Below are 20,289 nucleotides of genomic sequence, written 5' to 3' on the forward strand. Positions count from 1 at the left end.
AGTAAGTAAAATTATGTATAAAAAATGCACAGTCACTGTAGATATGCCATTGGGCGATGGCTCCGCATTCCTGCTGGAAGGACACCAGGCCCGAGGTTAAGACTTTGAGAACTAAGAAGGTGGCCCAGGACACACAGATCTCTGGGATCTTGGGGTGCCGGCAGTTCTAGAGGAGAGGAAAGGGTCTTCCAGGTAGACCAGAGGTACCATCTTGGAATGTGATGGCAGTGGCAAGGTTCTGAAGATCACGGGCAATGGAGATGCTCAAAGAGGTGATGGCTACAAGCAACGTTCCCGCCACTAGAGTGAGAGAGAGAGAGAAATCAGCTTTGCCGGAAGAGCCTGTTAGGTGTGGCCCCTTAAAAGGCACTAGCTCTCAAAGGAATCTCCAAAGGAGAGGTCACTCTGGGGCTTCTCCTAGCAGGGTAAGATGGTACTACCCAAGGTAGTACCTTCTTTTTCAAAATTCTTTCAATGGCTTCCCATGTCTACAGGAGGAAAATCAAACTACTTTCCACGGCCAGTAGGGCAGCCCATTCCTAACTCTACAGCATCAACAGCTCCACGGTCCCTTTAAGCATCTCCCTCCAGCCCCACTAGCCTTCTTCCTGTTCAAACACCTCCCGCTCCTTCCAGGATCTTAGCCTTTGCAACATCCGTCTCCCTAGATGCTCGAGCACCTTTCACTCCTTCCGAGAAGCCTCTCTATCGTGGCTGCATCTCTCAATTGTCCTGCCGTTCTAGGGGCGAATGACTTCCACCGTGACTGGTCCCTGAGGGTGTCCAATCCCTGGTTAATTTTTCCTAATCTGTCAGTATGTCCTCCTTTAAAAGTTCTTCAAAATCCCAAACTGCATGAGAATCTTGACTGTCATCTCATTCCCATATCAGGAAAACACAGTGTCAGAGACCCCAAGGTTATAGAGCACACGGACCCTCCCATCACTCCATATGAAGTTTATGCCTGCCTCCTCCGCCATGGACAGAGAAGCCAGGCGGGCTGCAGTTCATGGCGTCGCAAAGAGTCAGACACAATTAAGCGACTAAGCGCGCGCATGCACAAACACACACACACACACCCCTCCACCATGGCTGTAGCATCAGCTTACACACACACACACACACACACACCCCTCCACCACGGCTGTAGCATCAGCTTACACACACACACACACACACACACCTCCACCATGGCTGTAGCATCAGCTTACACACACACACACACACACACCCCTCCACCACGGCTGTAGCATCAGCTTACACACACACACACACACACACACACCCCTCCACCATGGCTGTAGCATCAGCTTACACACACACACACACACACACACCCCTCCACCACGGCTGTAGCATCAGCTTACACACACACACACACACACACACACCCCTCCACCACGGCTGTAGCATCAGCTTACACACACACACACACACACACACACACACCCCTCCACCACGGCTGTAGCATCAGCTTACACACTGTGGACGATCGGCATGATGTAAGAAGCTGAGAGGAAGCTGCCGCGGGGCTGGCCAAGGGAAACAGGCACACAAGTGGAGCTGAGGGTGCCCGAGACTCCACACCTGGACCGCATGGTCGTCATATGGCCAGAGGCTACTCCAGTTTAAAGCAATTTCACCTGAACATAAGCCTGTGGCTGGTGGAAATGTGGAAATGAGAACTGGGAGCTGTAATTGCCCTCCCTGAAGCGATTATCCAGAGGATTTCAGTGCCTTTGTGGTACCTCAGGACCTGTGAGAATTTCCAACAGCAGGGACCTGAAGAATGCAGAGCTGATTGGAAAATTGGAAGAACTGCTTTGGCGTGGTGTGTAAAAAGGTGAAGGTCTGCACTTTCTGAATGCTTCTGGAATCCCAACGTGATCCATGGCAAACACCTTAGAAGATTCACTGTGAAAATTCATCAAAAATCATTTACAGCCCTCCCCCTCCCCTATACCACTCAATCCTAAAGGAAATCAACCCAGAATGTTCATTGGAAGGACTGACGCTAAAGCTGAAGCCCCAATACTCTGGCCACCTGATGTGAAGACCCGACTCATTGGAAAAGACCCTGATGCTGGGAAAGATGGAGGGCAGGAGAAGAAGGGGATGACAGAGGATGAGATGGTTGGATGGCCTCACCGACTCAATGGACATGAGTTTGAGCAAACTCTGGGAGATGGTGATGGACAGGGAGACCTGGCGGGCTGCAGTCCATGGGATTGCAGAGAGTTGGACACAACTGAGCGACTGAACAACCCTCCCTCACAGCATTACCGGTGGTTTACTGAAGGTGTGTCATTTTCAACATGGCGATTCTGGTCTGACCTCGCGGACACTTGCTGTCTGGTCTTAACCATGACCCTAAAATGCAAGCACTCTAAGGAATTCCTAGGAGGTGGAGATTTGAAGCTTCAAATTCTAGAGGCCACTAGTGACTTGGAAAGCAAACATCCATCTACAGCATCTCAGACCCAACTGCCTGACTCACGCATTACCCCACAGTGGGGTCCCGCCTTAGCTCCAAGGCGGGCAAAGATTCTCATGTGCTTCACACCTATGAGCTCGAGTGAGTGAGTGCCGTTCTCGGTTGCTCCTCAGCCATCCCCCTTCCTTTTGGGCATCTCGCGATGTGGCAGGCATGGTCTCATGGCAAATCAGACCACTCCAGTCATGCTAACTCCTCTTGGAGACACCCAGAGAGGGAGTGAAATGTGCTAACCTTAGCAAATTGAATAGCATCATCCAAGGTTTTGAATCTTTAGCAGATTGGCTGCTGGTCAGAAAAGAAAGAGGTTGGAATCCATTCATTTTGGAAGTGAGCCAATACCTTGTTCCTCTATTAGCTAGAATATAGCTGCAAAACACTACAAATCACAGGCCCTCATGACAATTTGAAACCATTGACATAAAAAGGTAGATGCGAAGAGCCTACTTAGTAGAGCAGATAATGCTGATACCCCACCTAGACCCCACCGATGTCCGTGGGCTCCGTGTGTGAACCTTGGCTTCTGTGTATTCACAACAGCCAGATGTGGGGCTCTTTGAGGGGCTGACCTTGGCTGATGGAGCTGGCTTTGCTCAGCAGGCCTGGAAGGCTACAGTTCCTTGGATTTCATGTCCGTCCCCATTGTCCTGGGGACAGCTCTTAACCAGTAATTGACAGGTGCAGTCATAGGGATTCCCCACCTCCCTTGACCCAGATGCTAAGGCATAGCTTGCTTCTCGAAGTTCCGCACATGAGATCAGCCTGAAGCTCTCCACGGTGGGACTCAGCCTGAACTTGTCATCTTCCTTGACACGTTCCTCTGCCCTGTCCTGCTCCCCTGTCCCCCATGACCTCCACCCCGGGAGCCTTGCCTTGTACCTGAGACATCTGAAGGTCTGTGCTGGGGTCATCTCAGCTCCATCAGCTCTGATAAACCAGCAGCAGCATTCTGAGATACGAGGACGAGAAAGGGCAGACATGTTTTGGAGATGAACCCCTGATCATATATATGCTTTGCAAATATTTTCTCCCATTCTGCGGGTTGCCTTTTCACTCTGTTGATTGACTCCTTTTTGTGCAGAAGCTGTTTAGCTTGCTGTCATTCCCACTCGTCTATTTTTAGTTTGTTTTTTTATTTTTTTGCCTGTGTTTTTGGTGTCAGAGCCGTGAAATCATCCCAAGACGAATGTCATGAATCTTTCCTCATGTATTTTCTTGTAGGAGTTTCATCTACAGTCAACAATAATGTATGCACACTTAAGACATGTTGAGAGGAGCTCTCTCATACTGTGGTCTTGTCACAATAAAATTAAAAGGAGAGACAGGTTTGCATGAGAAACAATTAAAAGAGTTACCATTGACATAGAAAGGCCTGAAGTGGCAAGCGGCTGTGTAGTATATAAAACACGTTCAAGACCCTTCCCTCCGTTAAGCTGACAGTCCAGTGAGAATGAGGCCCAGATCCATATTTATATAATATAGTCCATCTATCTATGTATTACATTATATATGCATACACACATATTTATATATTCACAAGTATATACTGCATCATATATTCTATATATTATAGTATTTATGTGTGTGTGTGTTTAGATGCTCAGTCTTGTCCAATTCTTTGTGACCCTGTGGTCTGCAACCTGCCAGGCTCCTTTGTCCATGGGATTTTTCCAGACAAGAATAGTGGAGTGGGTTGCCATTTCCTCCTCCAAGGGATCTTCCCAACCCAGGGATTGAATTTGCATCTCCTATGTCTCCTGCTTTGGCAGGCAGATTCTTTACCACTGAGCCACCTGGGAAGTTATAGTATATATGGCATACTATATATGTATATATTATACATTATTACTGTAATAAATTAGCATAAGACAACATTAACCAGGAAGAATTAAATGTCTACATGCTAAACTTGCAGCCAACCTATGGCTGAAGCATAGATGAGTATCTTACGATTCCTTCTCTCAAAGAAAAGTTTGTGGGAAAAACAGTCTGGTTCCCTTGGCATCATTCTTAAAGGGCTGAGCGAGGCACGACTCACAACAATCAGTCTTTATTCAAAACCAGCTTCAAGGGATGTGACATCCAAGAAAACATCTAGAGGCGTCCGTGGCTCCGTCTGTTTCAGGACACTTCTCGGGACAGTGCGTTCCACACGTTTCCTGCAAGGGGACGGGGTGAGGAGTGGAACGACGGGAGCAGCGGATAATGTGGGCTTGGCTGTGGCTCTGCCTCTGCCCAGTCCTGTGGCTCTGCAGTTCCAAATACTAACATGAGCATCAGTTTCCCTTCCTGTGAAATGGGACAGCCACCACTCTCCTCACTAGTCCATAGCATAGGATTCTTTTTTAAAGTTAACTTCTTTATAAAATTTTTACTTATGTATTGATTTTATTGGAGTATAGTGCTTTGCACAGCCGTGTCAGTTTCTATTGTACAGCCAAGTGAATCAGCCATACGTCTACATGTATCCCCTCTCTTTTGGATTTCCTTCCCACTTAGATCACCACAGAGCACCGAGCAGAGTTCCTTGTGCTATCCAGTGGGTTCTCATTAGTCACCTATTTTATTCATAGTAGTGGATACATGTCAATCCCAATCTCCCAATTCATCCCAGCCATCCCCTTCCGTGCTTGGTATCCGTGTGTTGGTTCTCTACATCTATTTCTGCTTTTCAAATAAGATCATCGATTCCACTTTGTAAAGGGCCTAGCTTGGTACCCGACATACAATAGGACTCAGTAAAGTTTATTTTCTGTCTGTTCTACACCTTACTCTTCTCTTTCCAGGAATCGGACCTAAAGAATACAGAGACAGACTGAATCAAGAGGCTGAAAAGTGGTCTAAATCAAAGGACTTTTGAAAATAGGACTTGGTAAGCTCCTTGAAGGCAGAGGCTAATTCTTTTAAGTATTCAGTACAGTGCCAAGCCTGCTAGAATTGCCCAATAAACATTAAAATTCTAAGAGTTGCCTAAGAACTAGATTTTGGTATCAGTTTCCTTGGAGAGGTCGCCACCTGGTGGACAGACATCAAAACAGCACACCTTTAGAATCGGTGTCTCTTCAGCGTTCGTGCTCACTCAGTGGTGTCTGACATTGTGACCCCATGAACTGTAACCCACCAGGCTCCTCTGTCCATGGGATTTTCCAAGTAAGAATGCTGGAGTTGGCTGCCATTTTCTCCTCCAGGGATCTTCCCAACCCAGGGATCGAACCTGTGTCTCCTGCATCTACTGGTAGGCAGATTCTTTACCACTGAGCCACCTGGGAAAGCTGATGATTCTACCTGCTACCATTTAAGGCTCCTGGGAGTCTGCTCAAGTAACAGGGAGTTTGCAAAGAAGAAGAAAGGGGAATTTAGAAGGAAAATAGAAACTTCTTCGAGTTCTAGAAAGATCAACGCATTTTCTTGCTTCTAATCCTACAGAGAGAGGGTGGGCTATACAGTCCATGGGATCACAAAAGAGTTGGACACGACTTAGCAACTAAACAACAACAAATTGTTTGCTTAGAGAATCCATCTTGCCCCATTTACTGGCCCTAAGAATTATGAGTCAAAGTGAGCACCCCAAATCCTCAAACTTCAAAGCATGCTGCTGCTAAGTCGCTTCAGTCACGTCCGACTCTGTGTGACCCCATAGACGGCAGCCCTAACCATCTCCAAAAGTAACCCTAAGCTAGGCCATGTGACAAGAACAAGACAAAAGCCATATTGAGTTGCTCTCAGTAAACCCTATAGAAGTACCTGGTCTCTGCTGCTCTGAGCATTTGGAGATCTAAGAAATAAAGTCATCTTGCATGAAAACACACTTGCCACACACAATTCATTCTCCAAATGATGGATATATCAATAAATCGGAGCAGAAAAGAAATTCTCAATGGGGATGAAACTCCTAGGCTGCGAGTCAATGAATCTGTGATAAATTGGAAACAGCATGGCTTTAGAAGCCAGATGAGTGTGGGTTAAAATTCCAGATAAGTAGTCTAAGGCTTAGTTTCCTCATCTGTGAGCACCACTTGGCCACTTCTAGCTATGGTTCCCAAGTCAGCACCAGCATGATGGATGGAAGAGTCTTCAGCAGCCCCAGTGGCCAGAGGTAAACCACACCATGCATCTGTGCAAATGTTTGGGCTTCCTTTATGACGACATGTCAGGTGGCCCTGCATCGCTCAGCTAATAACCCAGTTTTACCAATCGGGTGTTTTTCCAGTGAGTCCATGGAAGTCTGAGGTCAAAGAAGCACTTAGTAAATAATGCCCGTGAGTTTCCTGAACAGAGCTTTCAAGCCAAGCCCATAATGTAAGGAAAGCGCTGCCCACTTCCATCAATTCATCTCTGTCTCTGCTTCCTGAAAGGTCCCAATTAGCGATTGTGATCAGCTCCACTTGGGGAGACCTGCAGACTTTCTCAGCTAATTGGCCCAAGGAAGAGAAGAGGGACTTGAGTGGAGTTCACATGACGTGGGCTGACCTTTGTCTTCATCTTCCCCAGCAGTTATTTCCTGCACTGAAAGCGGACACTGGAAGGATACGTAGGATGGGGGCAAAAGCCCCTGCACTGGCATTAGGGAAAAGCAAATGGGGTCGGGCGCCAGGGATAAAGAGAGCTGCTATAACGGAACTGTATCCCCACCCCCAGAACAGAACACTTACCGACATCCCTTACTGACAATCTTAGCGTCCCTCCCTGTTTCTAGAGATGGCAAAAGATTCCAGCAGACTCATTTCCTGCCTGCCGTGTTGGAAAGCTGGCACTGGTTTCTCAGTTGAGATCCTTGTGCTGAAATCTGGTTAGGTTCTTCTCTGTGTTATCCTTGAACAGAATCCTGGATATGACTATGGACTTAGGGCTGGGAGCAGGAATTACACACAGTCCACGAGGGAAAATAATCAGTGGGGAAAATCCTCCATGCAGAGTCAGAAAACCCTGACCTGAGCCCTAGAACCAGCAGTTTATGGGTCTGTGTCACCATTAATAAAGCTTCAGTTTCTTCATCCATAAAATAGGCATAAGATTCTTCCCCAGCAGAATCCCGTCATGAAAAGTGAAATCATTCCATTCCTTTTGTTGTTGTTGTTAAGTCACTGTGTCCAACTCATTTGCCACCCCATGGACTATAGCCCACCAGGCTCCTCTGTACTTGGGATTTCCCAGGCAAGAATGCTGGAGTGGGTTGCTGTTTCCTTTCCCAGGGGATCTTCCCGACTCATGTCCCCTGCATTGGCAGGTGGGTTCTTTACCACTGAACCGCCAGGGAAGCTTCTCCCTTCCTTAGTAAGATCATATACATGTACACTGAAATCACCTACAAGAAGCATCTGCAGTGCCTGACACAAAGCAAACGCTCAAAAGAAAAAAAGATGTTTTGTCCTTATGAGTATCAGGGAGGCAAATATTGTTGAACCCATTTTATGGAGACAACTCAGTGTGGCTCTTTGAAGATCACACGCCCAGTAAGGCTTGGAGTTAGATGGAGCCTGAAATAATACCTAAAGCTTATGCCCTCCCCCTCTACAGTAGGGAGCCTAACTCTGCTGGGCATCAGAATTTCTTGGGAACCTGGTTAAAAGTGAACATTCCAGGGCCTCATACCAGATTCTAATTATGGGCAGGCCTCAGATCTAATGTAGAAATTCCCATAATTCCTCTCATTCACATTTAGATATTATTATTATTACTACAAGTAGCAGTAGTATTCATATTACTATTAGTTTTTACTTTTACAACTAGGGTGAAAGTTCAGCGTAATTCCCAGTTCAGAGATTCAGAGAAAAAACACCATCCCATACATTCATGCACACACACACATATGTAAAAAGTACACAGTGGATTCTATTCGTTCCAAGTCGTGATACAGAATAAATTTACTAAGATCCCCTGGACGAAGTAAATGCATATTTTAATAAATTTGTTCATGTAAGACATGTTTCATGATCATAAAAACTGTTAAGTCTCTCAAAGAGTCTCCAGGTTTTAGGGAGATTATTTTGATAATGTGAAAGGCTGAGGAAAGTGAAATTTGTTTGTTCATCCAGCAAACATGTTTCTTATGAATGTTAGTCACTGGGATAAGTGTGAGAGATTCAGAAATCAGTAAGACTGGATCCGTCTTGTTGGGAAAAGAGATACACTTAAGTAGATCAAATAATTCTAGGATACGGTAAGTGCTATTGATGAAAAAAAAGTATCAGGGGGCCGTGACAGAACTGTTGGGAGCCATGGAGAATGGGACAGAATGCTCTTTCTGAAGAGCAGACATTTGAGCTGAAAACAGAAGGTAGGGAGGGCTCAGTTGTGAGCAGAGCCAGCTGGAACAGCGAGTGCAAAGGCCGTGAGGCAGGAAGGAGCTTGGTGGATTCATGCGCAGAAAGCAGCCCTGGGAGCTGGCGGTGGGGGCCAGTGCAGGTTGACATGAGGGGGACTGGAGAAGAGTCAGGGGCATGCAAGGCCCTGGGGGCCCTGGCCAGGAGTTTGAACTTGACTCCATGTGGAGCTGGGCAGCCACTGGAAAATTTTGAATGGGAGAAGCCGTTAAACGCCTCCCAAAACAATCCCTCTGGCCACTGGAGAATGGATCTGGAGGAGATCAGAGCAGAAGCAGCAGAGAACAGTGAGGTGTCTCACATGGGGGGAGGCCGCCCACGGAGAGCTATGCAGGCTCTGTCTCATTGCTGCCCCTGGATTCCTGGTTAAACAAGCCGCAAGTGTCCTCATGGGGACCTGAACCAAAGCCCCCATTGGCTGTGACCTCGAGCCTGAGCATCCGGTTTCTCTCTGCCTCTCCCAGGCCAACCGCCTCCAGGACAGCCTCTGTCCCCTCCAGTGCTTGGTCCCATAGAGCACGTGTCCTTGAGAAGGAGCGACAAGGTCACCTCCAGGGGCCACTCCCTCTGCAGGTGCCTGTCTCCTGCACCAGGCTGCGGATGCCTCAGTTAACCCACTGGTTCCTAAGGGAGATGACGAGGTCCCCAGGGGACCTCTGGCAACATCTGCAGATGTTCTTGGTCATCCCCAGTGGGGAGCAGATGCTACTGGCCCTCTGCTGGGCCAGGCCCGGGATGCTGTTGTATATCCTGCGATATGCAAGATGGTCCCCTCAACAGTCACCCAGACCCGAAGGTCAACAGCACTGACGTTGAAAAAACCCTGGCTGATCTGTGGTATCTAAACAAATGCTACAAATGAGCTTCTTTACAAAACAGAAATAGAGTCACAGATGTAGAAAACATACTTCTGGTCCCCAGGGGGGAAGAGTGTGGGGAGAGATAAACTTGGAGATTGAGATTGATACACACACTCTACTGTATAACCTACTGTGTTAGGGAACTCCACTCAATACTCCATAAAGACCTATATGGGAAAAGCGTTAGTCACTCGGTCCTGTCCAACTCTTCGCAACCTTATGGACTGTAGCCTACCAGGCTCCTCTGTCCATGGGATTCTCCAGGCCAGAATACTGCAGTGGGTTGCCATGCCCTTCTCCAGGGGGTCTTCCCAACTCAGGGATTGAACTCGGGTCTCCCGCACTGCAGGCGAATTCTTAACTGTATGAGCCACCAGGGAAGCCCTATATGGAAAAGAATCTTTAAAAGAGTAGATATACAAACATGAGTTCGTATAACTGATTCACCTCTCTGTACAACAGAAACTAACACAACATTGTAAATCAACTGTACTCCAATAAAAATTAAAACCACGACAACAGCCCTGGCTTAGAGGTTCAGCCAAACTTTATTTCTTCTCCTCTAAAGCCAAGGTCTCCCACTGCAGTTCCCCCAAGGATAAGGAAGAATTCCAATCTTTGTAAACAAAGCAGAGAAAAGAAAAACGGCATGCATTGACTGACCTACTGTATGCAGGCCACTGCAATTTACATGTTTAATTTCCTAGGGGTGGGGGTGTTTTTATTTATTGATTGCTTATTAGAAGCACATCTGTGTAAGATAGTGGGCTTCCCTGATGGCTCAGATGGTAAAGAGTCTGCCTGCAACGTGGGAGACCTGGGTTGGATCCCTGGGTCGGGAAGATCCCTTGGAGGAGGAAATGGCAACCCACTCCAATATTCTGGCCTGGGAAATGCCATGGACGGAGGAGCCTGGCGGGCTACAGTCCATGGGGTCGCCAAGAGTCAGACCCAACTGAGCAACTTCACGGCTATGTAGGATGGTACTTTCATTACTACTACAGAAGGCTAAACTGAGATCCCTCTGGGGTAAAGGAAACCTTCAAAGTCACAGAGTTGGGATTCAAACCCACAGCTCGCTGGCTCCCAGCATGGTGTCCTTTTCTGAATTCCAGAGAAGCTCCCAGGACAGCAAGGGAAACGGGGCAGTGAAGTTTCCATTTGGAGAAGTCTGGTGTCTTGCCTGGGAAATGTAAATAATTCAGAGCGCAGGGGCTGAGGTAATCATCCTGTCTGGTTTCACGGGCCACCCAGACAGAGCAGTGAGGCTGCCTCCCCTCCATTCTGCGCCCTAAACACACCCTGCCCCCATCCCCGCCTCCCTCCAGATTCTTCTTGTTCCGGGGAGCTGAACCTTCTTCTCAACCAGAAGGAACACAGCAAGGGGTGAAAATACCATTTGGCAGCCACGTTCCTCAGGCAGAGAAGCATATTACAGGCTGGGTAGATGGTATGGGGGCAAAACTCGATCAACACATGTTGATTTGAAGCCTACAGTATACAAGGCTCCATGCTCAGAATAGTGAGGACTGGGAAGGTGAGTAAGAAACATTACATGAACCCCTTTCATTCACTATAAAACAGTTTATCAGGCAAATATTCCATGCCAAGCCAAACGCAAGGCTTCAAGATATCAAGATAGAAAAAATAAGACCCCCTCGACCTATACACATAGGTACTTTGAGGTCAGGGGTCCTGTTATGAATTATATTAATAAGTGAGTGCTAATTTATTAATAAAAGTGCCATTAAGATATGGATTGAAAGCAACAGTGATCTAGGGAGAGAAGAGACAGACAAGGTCCCAGGTGGATGAATAAATGAATTAAAATAAAAAAAGGAACAAGTGTCATTCAAAGTGTAGCTGAAGTTCTGGGAAAAGAAGGTACAGAAGCGAAATCTGACTTGCAGGAGAGAAATCAGGAAAAATTCCGTGACCAAATGGCTTTTCATGTTAACAAGATTCAGACATGTGGGTAGGAGACAGCTTACATCCTAGAGAGGGGGAATGAGTCAAAACTCTGGAAAAATGCCTTCTCAGCCTAGAAGTCATGTTATCCAGAAGCCAGAGCCATCTGGGGGTAGGGGGGGTGGGCGGTGGGAAGGATGCAGCGAGAATGGCCGAGTGCCCATCACAGGGGAGACAGTATTTGGAGGCCTTCTCCTAGCGTCCCACTAAGGCTCACCAGAATACAAACTAGGGACTCTTATTAACCCATTTAACAGATGGGAATGATGGAACACCCAGCTACAATCCCAGCAGAAAAGTGGTGAAGCCCAGCTGGGATCCAGCCCTTTGGTTCAAAGCAGGTGACCGCAACCTACAGAGTGTGGGCTAAATCTGGCTTGCCGCCTGTCTTTATAAAAAAGCTTTATGGGAACACAGACACGCCTGTCCACTTGCCCACCGTCTATGGTTATGATGGCAGAGCCAAGTAGTCGGACAGAGACCATCCGGTCTGAAAAGCCTCACGTAGTGTACTACGTAGCCCTTTCCAGAAAAAGCCCACCCAAAGCTCCCTCCCTTGGCTCGACTGGCCCAGGGAGCCCTGGGCTGGCATCACCAGATGGAACCCTCCGCGTGGGGGCCCCTGCCAGCCACTCCCCACTCTTCTGGGGAGGCTGAACCCCAGGGTCTTCTCAGGACGTAGAAAGCCCAGTGAGCAAGACATCCCTGGAGCGCTGGAATTCCTGTGGCATCTCCAGTATTTATATTGCAAACACCACAAGAACTCATTTTTCATGCTATTTCAGCTGAAAGCAGCCATGGTCTGGAGATCACGACGGTGGGGGCAAGCGGGCCTGTGCCGCCGGGCTCTGCTGACCGGCTGGCCCCAGGTGGCCGGCCCAGGTGTGCGGGGCCCGGGCCAGGCTTTCTTCTGGGATGGTGGGCTTGAGGAATGAGAACAGGAGGAGGAGGGCCACGGAGCCTAGTGGGAAGCGGGGCCGCCTCTCAGTGAGAAGAGCCTGAAGACACGAGCTGGAGTCCACATGTCCACCTTGTTTGATAACCCAACGTGTTATCAAATTAATTAACCAATTAATTATTATCAATTAGCCAATCGTTAATTGAAACAGAATCAAACCAAATGGAATCCAGATGTTGGCATGTAGGCACTCACACTCAGTGCAGAGACACACGCTCCAGTGGAAAGGCCCCGAGCCATGAGCAGCAGTTACCCGAGGGCCGGGGGTCGCCTCCCAGTCTCTGTCTCAACCACTTGTTTCTGGCTTGTTTTCCTTTCATGGCACTTAGGTAAAGAGAGGAAGAAGGAGAAGAAAAAAAAGGTAAAATCCCAACAGAATTATCTTGCATTTCTCCCCCTACGAATGGAAATTCCACAATTGCCTGTGCTTGTTGGGTGCTCACTGGTGTATCCCTGGGCCCAGCACACAGCCTGGAACATAGTATGTGTTCAATTAACCGCTGTTGACGGAATACATGGTTCTCTTGTCATGTCTAGCAGACGATCCACAAGAAACATACATTACTCTCAGAATTTTTTATAACCACCCTATTTTAAAATAGTATGAGTCAAGTCAAAGAATGGAAATTGACATCTTATCTAGCAAATATTTCTTTACTACCTACTGTGAGTTCACATCACCAATTTCCCCTCACCCCTAGAAAGCCAAGTACTGTATGCCTTTCAGAACAAATCTTCAATGAATATCCATAACCACACAAATTGCACCATGGCAGTTACCACCTACTTTGAGGATGATATATTAAAAAAGTAGAAACAATGACTCATCTTTAAGAGATTAAATGTTCCAATGAGCCCACCACCTCCAAGAGTCTGGAATGCATTTTCCTGGGAGATAATAAAGCTGAATCACAACCATAGTGTAGAGAAGAACCCAACACTGTTTTGGAGACGTTCTCAACAGGCATTTCGAGGCCAGCAACTTCTGTGAATAAACAAGTCAGCATTTACGGCAGTCTGCAAGACAACTTTTGGCACCTGATAGGCTTCATTCCAGCTGCCTCCATCAAGCCCCAGGCTTTGAAGACCAAAGTCAAGGCACAAAATAAACTTGGGAGGTTGCAAAGGCAACAGCTTATGGATGAACTTTTTGGCTAACCCAGTACAAAGCATCTGAGAGTTTACCTGCATGAGTATGTGCTTTGTCTAAGGCAGGAGACACTGAGGCATATTTGGACTCATTTTCTCCCCCTTCACAAACATAGTCTTTATTTTAAAGGCCACTCATTAATGTCAAGTAAGAAAAGATGCCCAGAGAATAGCCAATATTGCAAAATAATGGTTGGCCTGACCGTGTTACTTATGTCTGGCTCTCCAGTCAGACAAGACTAGTGTTTGGATATAACAACAAACCCCATGACTCTGTGGGTCAAGCTGTCACACTGAGCTTTTATTATTAAACATCCTTGGGTCAGACTCATTGTTACCTAGACCACATCTGCCAGCTGTTAAGTGGTTCCAATGCAGTAGGGGAAAGTGAAGGGCAACTGAGAAGATGAAAAAAAAGCTTGAAAAAGTGAAATAAACATTCTTAAGCATATGCGACCCTCCACTAGCCATGTTTCAGAACTATGAAAAAGAAAGAAAAAGTATAGATCTATAATACATGGAGCAGGGGAGCAATCCTTTCATCCTAAGGAGAAAAAAAAAAGCTGCAAACCGAAACAGCAGCCTAATGTAACGATGCTGCAGTCTCTTAAGAAAGACTGTTGAAATAACATGTTCTGGAGAGGGTACGGAGAAAACAGAACTCTTGATGGGAATGTAAATTGGTGCAGCCACTATGGAGAACAGTATGGAGGTTCCTCAAAAACCCACAAATAGAGTTGCCATATGACCCAGCAATCCCAGTCCTGGACACATACCCAGAGAAAACTATGGTTTGAAAAAACGCATGCACCCCTATGTTCATAGGAGAAGGCGATGGCACCCCACCCCAGTACTCTTGCCTGGCAAATCCCATGGATGGAGGAGCCTGGTAGGCTGCAGTCCATGGGGCTGCGAAGAGTCGGACACGACTGAGCGACTTCACTTTCACTTTTCACTTTCCTGCATTGAAGAAGGAAATGGCAACCCACTCCAGTGTTCTTGCCTGGAGAATCCCAGGGACGGGGGAGCCTGGTGGGCTGCCGTCTATGGGGTCACACAGAGTCGGACACGACGGACATAACTTAACAGCAGCAGCAGCTACGTTCGTAGCAGCACCACTTTTAACAGCCAAGACATGGAAACATCTTAAATGTCTACTGACTGCTGAATGGATAAAGAAGCTATCACACACACACACACACACACACACACACACACACACACACACACACACACACCCCACCCCAGAATACTACCCAGCCATAAAAAGAGAGGTAATGCCGCTTGCAGCAACATGGATGGGCCCAGAGATCACCCTGCTAAGTCAGTCAGAAAGTGTTAGTCGCCCAGTCGTGTCCGACTCTTGTGTGACCCTATGGACTGTAGCCCGCCAGGCTCCTCTGTCCATGGGATTCTCCAGGCAAGAATACTGGAGTGGGTTGCCATGCCCTCCTCCAGGGGATCTTCTCAACCCAGGGATCGAACCTGAGTCTCCTGCACTGCAGGCAGATTCTTGACATTCTGAACCACCAGAGACAAATACTACACAATATCACTTACATGTGGAATAAATATGACACAAAGGAACTTGTCTACAAAGCAGAAACAGAGTCACAGACATAGAGAACAGGCTGGTGGTTGCCAAGGAGGAGGGGTGGAGCAGGACGGATTGAGTGTTTGGGATCAGCAGACGTAAATTATTATACATATATTTACGACAAGGTCCTACTGTGTAACACCAGGGACTACATTCAACATAAACTACAATGGAAAATATACATATGTGTAACTGAATCACTTTGCTGTACAGCAAAGACTAACACAACATGTAAATCAACTATCCTTAGACAAAATAAAGATCGTTAAAGGATGGGTTATCAGACATTATCTCTTCATTCCACAAATGAGAATTAATCACCTGCTGGGTGGCAGGCCTAAGGTACTAGGAAAAAGAAGACCAGTCTCTGCCCTTAACGACAAGTATGATTAACTCCTTAGAAACAGGTTAAAATTTGCCAGTGGCCTTCCATGACCTGAGTCTGGGGCTAGGCTTCATATTAATAAATGTCATTCATCCACTCAATAAGTGCTGATTAAGTATGTACAATACATACTCTCTTCTAGGCTCTGGGAGTACACTCAAAACACAAAAATCCCAACTTCCTGCATCTCAGTGTAAATCCATAAACCACCACCCTTGGATATTATTCCAGTTTCATGGAGACGAAGTGAGATTAGACATAACCTACTCAAGGTCACATACGAACCCCACCAGAGCCAGGACCCCAGCCCTGACCGCCTTCAGACTGCCTTCCCCACAAATGCCCGTGAGGACCACCAGGCGAAGAGCACAGGGGGTCAGGTTTACTAATAACAGCAACTTGTGTTTGTGTTTATCTTTGCTTCTGTACAGACGCACTTTGACTAAGAGATCCACAGTTGTATATTTCACTTCTGCCAAAATAACAACAAAAACAGTAGTAAAATAACAACCACGGTAACAGCAGCAAGTCATAATAGTGCTTTCTCATTTTTCTCCAAACACATAGCCCTTTCAGCTCTTATGTTTGGCCCGCAGACAGAGCCAGAGTTAACAAGAAATATTTCACTGTGTGTTCAACATTGTTGTAAGGAGTTGTCAGCACAACCACAGTGATGATCAGCAGACGGACCCTTGCCAACCTTCATATTCAGGAGGTGAGGTGATAGGCGAGGTGGGGCCAAGCGGAAATGGTGGGGGAGGAGGCCCGTGTCTAAGGGACAGCTTCTTCTCAACTTGAGCGGATGGTCACCTTGCAAAAAGGAAGCCAAGTGGGGCCAGAACTCCTGAGTTTTCGAAGGAAGCCAGAAATCTGCATGCTATGTCAAATCTCCCCAAATTTCAATATTGGCAATACATTTTAAAAAATATGTGTATCAACATTTTGCTGGCTAAAAGGCACATATTTCAGTGTTAAATCTGGCACAGGCCTCTGCATTATTCCAAGTGTTCTGTCCAGCAAATATCATGCATGTCGAATAGTATTTTAATTGGAAAAGAATCTGCCTGCAATGCAGATTAGACATAATTGAACCCGGTTCGATTCCTGGGTTGAGAAGATCTGCTGGAGAAGGGATAGGCTACCCACTCCATTATTCTTGGGCTTCCCTTGTGGCTCAGCTGGTAAAGAATCCGCCTGCAATGCAGGAGACCTGGGTTCCCTCCCTGGGTTGGGGAGATCCCCTGGAGAAGGGAAAGGCTACCCACTCCAGTATTCTGGCCTGGAGAATTCCATGGACTGTATAGTCCACGGGGTCACAAAGAGTCGGACACGACTGAGAGACGTTCACTTTCATAATTATTTAGATTACCTATCAATGATCTTGTCTTTACTACATTTAGCATTGTGCCAAGAAACCACCTATGCAGAGAAGGGCAAAATGCATTTGTATCAAATACATTATAGTCTAAGTACCAAAAATAATATTTTGGCAACAAGCGCCATCAAAATTTGGAAGAAAAAGAGGTCATTCAACTCTTAAGTAAGTGTCATGGAGGACAGGAGAGATTTCATCTTGAATTTAAAAGGAGAGGTCTAATTTGGACTTAGAGGAAAATTGCAGAAATCAGACTAGAAAGACACAGAGCACGAGCAAAAGCAAGTGAAAAGTAGGTTTGCTGCTGCTGCTGAGTCGCATCAGTCGTGTCCGACTCTGTGTGACCCCATAGACGGCAGCCCACCAGGCTCCCCGTCCCTGGGATTCTCCAGGCAAGAACACTGGAGTGGGTTGCCATTTCCTTCTCCAATGCATGAAAGTGAAAAGTGAAAGTGAACTCGCTCAGTCGTGTCCAACTCTTTGCAATCCCATGGCCTGCAGCCTACCAGGCTCCTCCATCCATGGGATTTTCCAGGCAAGAGTACTGGAGTGGGGTGCCATTGCCTTCTCCATCAAGGAGCCCTGCTGCTGCTGCTGCTAAGTCTCTTCAGTCGTGTCCGACTCTGTGCAACCCCATAGACGGCAGCCCACCAGGCTCCCCCATCCCTGGGATTCTCTAGGCAAGAACACTGGAGTGGGTTGCCATTTCCTTCTCCAATGCATGAAAGTGAAAAGTGAAAGTGAAGTCGCTCAGTTGTGTCCAACTGTTTGCGACCCCATGGCCTGCAGCCTACCAGGCTCCTCCATCCCTGGGATTTTCCAGGCAAGAGTACTGGAGTGGGGTGCCATCACCTTCTCCGGAAAAGTAGGTTTAAGGGAACAGAAATATGAGAATGTTGATGGAGGAGAAAAGAGGACAAGGAAGCTGTGGGTAGTTGAGAACAGGAGGTTACGCTGAGACAAATGACCTGTATGAAACGGTGTTCATATCTGCTCTACTCCAAAAGACAACAGCAGGGGAGAGCCTGAACTCTGAGGAAGGGGTTGTGGCATAAGCCTTTTGACATCCCCAACACTTAACATAACGTTGAACATGGAGAAAGATTCCAACAAAAACTTAAGTAGAAATGAGCTCATATATGTGAAGGCATTTTGACCAACACCAAGTGTGCACAACATCAAGGGATTATTAATATTGATGAGGAGACAGTTTTCAAAGGAGACTTATATAGGACTCTTGAGAGGAGAATAATAAATCGAGGGTCTCTGGCAATCGTTAAGGGTGTTGTCAAAGTTCGGCAGGCATTTTCCTTCTTAAACACAATGAAGGGAAACTCATTCTGTGGATTTCTGATCCAACTGGGGATATTAAGCCAAAGTGGACGGGAAATAGAGGTTAATACGTGGCCCTTTTTGGATGTCAGCGTCAAGAGACACACCCTACCTTCCCCTGCAGCCTCCCCTAATAAGAAAAGCAATAGCTCTTAATCTAAGAAAGCACTACATTTTACTTCCATCAAAAGCGATGGCTTACTTTCCACTGCAGGACAGTAAAAGCTTTGGAATCAGACAGATCCAGGTTCAGAGCTCATCCTGGCTGGTTGTCAGCTCTGCTACCTTGGACAAGTTACTGAGCTCCTCTGAGCCTCTCCATAAAAGGGAGGAGGCAGCAGAAACAGTGCCCGTCTCATTCGACGGGTGAGGAGGAAAGGAACAACCTACAGTGAAACCTGATGATGCTCCTGTAAATATCAAATTGGACACAAAGTGATCTCATTTCAAGGAGACATCAAAAGCCAAGGAGCCCATCCTGTCGAGATGAAAATCCCAGAGAGGTTTCATCCAGGGTGTAAATTGCTTCTTGACAGTCATCTCTCTGCCGACTCCTGAGTACAGCGCGCTGCCTCCACACACAGATGTTTCTCTCAGCAGGGTTATCCACACACACAGATTGCCCACAGCTGTCCCAACCACATGAAAGCCCCACCGCTCCCCAGTGACCTCCTGGTACAAGGTAGTCATTCATCAAATGCTGAAGGCTCAGCACCAGACACAATGAAAGGTTGGCCCCAGGCTTTTACTGCATTGGTATTAGCTTTCCTTGTCTGCAGCCATTGGCTCAGTACAAAGCTTTACACTGTTTACAAATGGGGGAGGGTCCTGGCCTTTTCTTCTTATTGACTTTTAGCTCCTTGCATCATTAATCTTTAATTTTCATTGGGAACTTCAGCTGGCCATGAAAGGGAAACACGGCCTCTGCCGTGTGCCTCAAGTTCTGCTGGGCTGCACACCTCTCGAGGAGGTCTGGGTGTGATGGGGTGTGTAGGGGAAAGAAGTGTCGCTTTCCATCCTGCGTAGAAATTGAAACTGTTATTTTTGTGACACTGTGCATGTACTTGAGACCAGCCACACCTGCCTAAGGAATTTAGCGCAGTGTTTAGTATGTTGTGAGCATTCAGTAAACAGCAGGGACTGTTATTATTATTACTAATTTTATTTGATTATATTTATTTCCATAACTTGTGTGATCAAGAAAAGAGAATGTGTGTCAATAATAGAAAGTAACTTCTGAAAGAAATAACACTTTTATGAATAGTAACTATTATAGAAATAGCAGAGCAGCAACCAAATAGTCCCTGTCGCTAGAGTCCAAGTTTCAGAACCTGGGCATGGTGCGAATTTGTTATTTTCCTACTTCCTGTGAAAGAAGAATTGTTTTCTTCCATATTTATTTTAACTAATTTTGCTGGATCAGCATCATCAAATACAGCTTTCTGTGATGATGGAGAAGTTATATAACCCAGCAAAAAGCTGACTGATAAATCCCTGTGATTCAAAACTCGGTGTGATTGAATAATATTAAGATCTAATCAGACCCTAGTCTGTTGCGTGTATATATCATACTTTACATAGTTACCCCCTTTTTCTTCTTATATTTCCTTTCCATTTAGTATTAACAATTGAAATGATATTTCTGAGACATGCTCCAATAATGTGCACTGAAACTGGGAAAGCTGGCTGTTCTCCTGACAATAACCCCAATCTGGGGACTTCCCTGGTGGACCACTGCCTTCCAATGCAGGGGCTGCAGGTTCAGCTCCTGGCTGGGAAGCTAAGACCCCACATGCCTTGGGGCCAAAAAACCAAAATATAAAACAGAAGCCATTTGTCACAAATTCA

The sequence above is a fragment of the Bos indicus genome, chromosome 18 (assembly GCF_029378745.1).
Source record: "Bos indicus isolate NIAB-ARS_2022 breed Sahiwal x Tharparkar chromosome 18, NIAB-ARS_B.indTharparkar_mat_pri_1.0, whole genome shotgun sequence".
NCBI lineage: Eukaryota > Metazoa > Chordata > Mammalia > Artiodactyla > Bovidae > Bos > Bos indicus.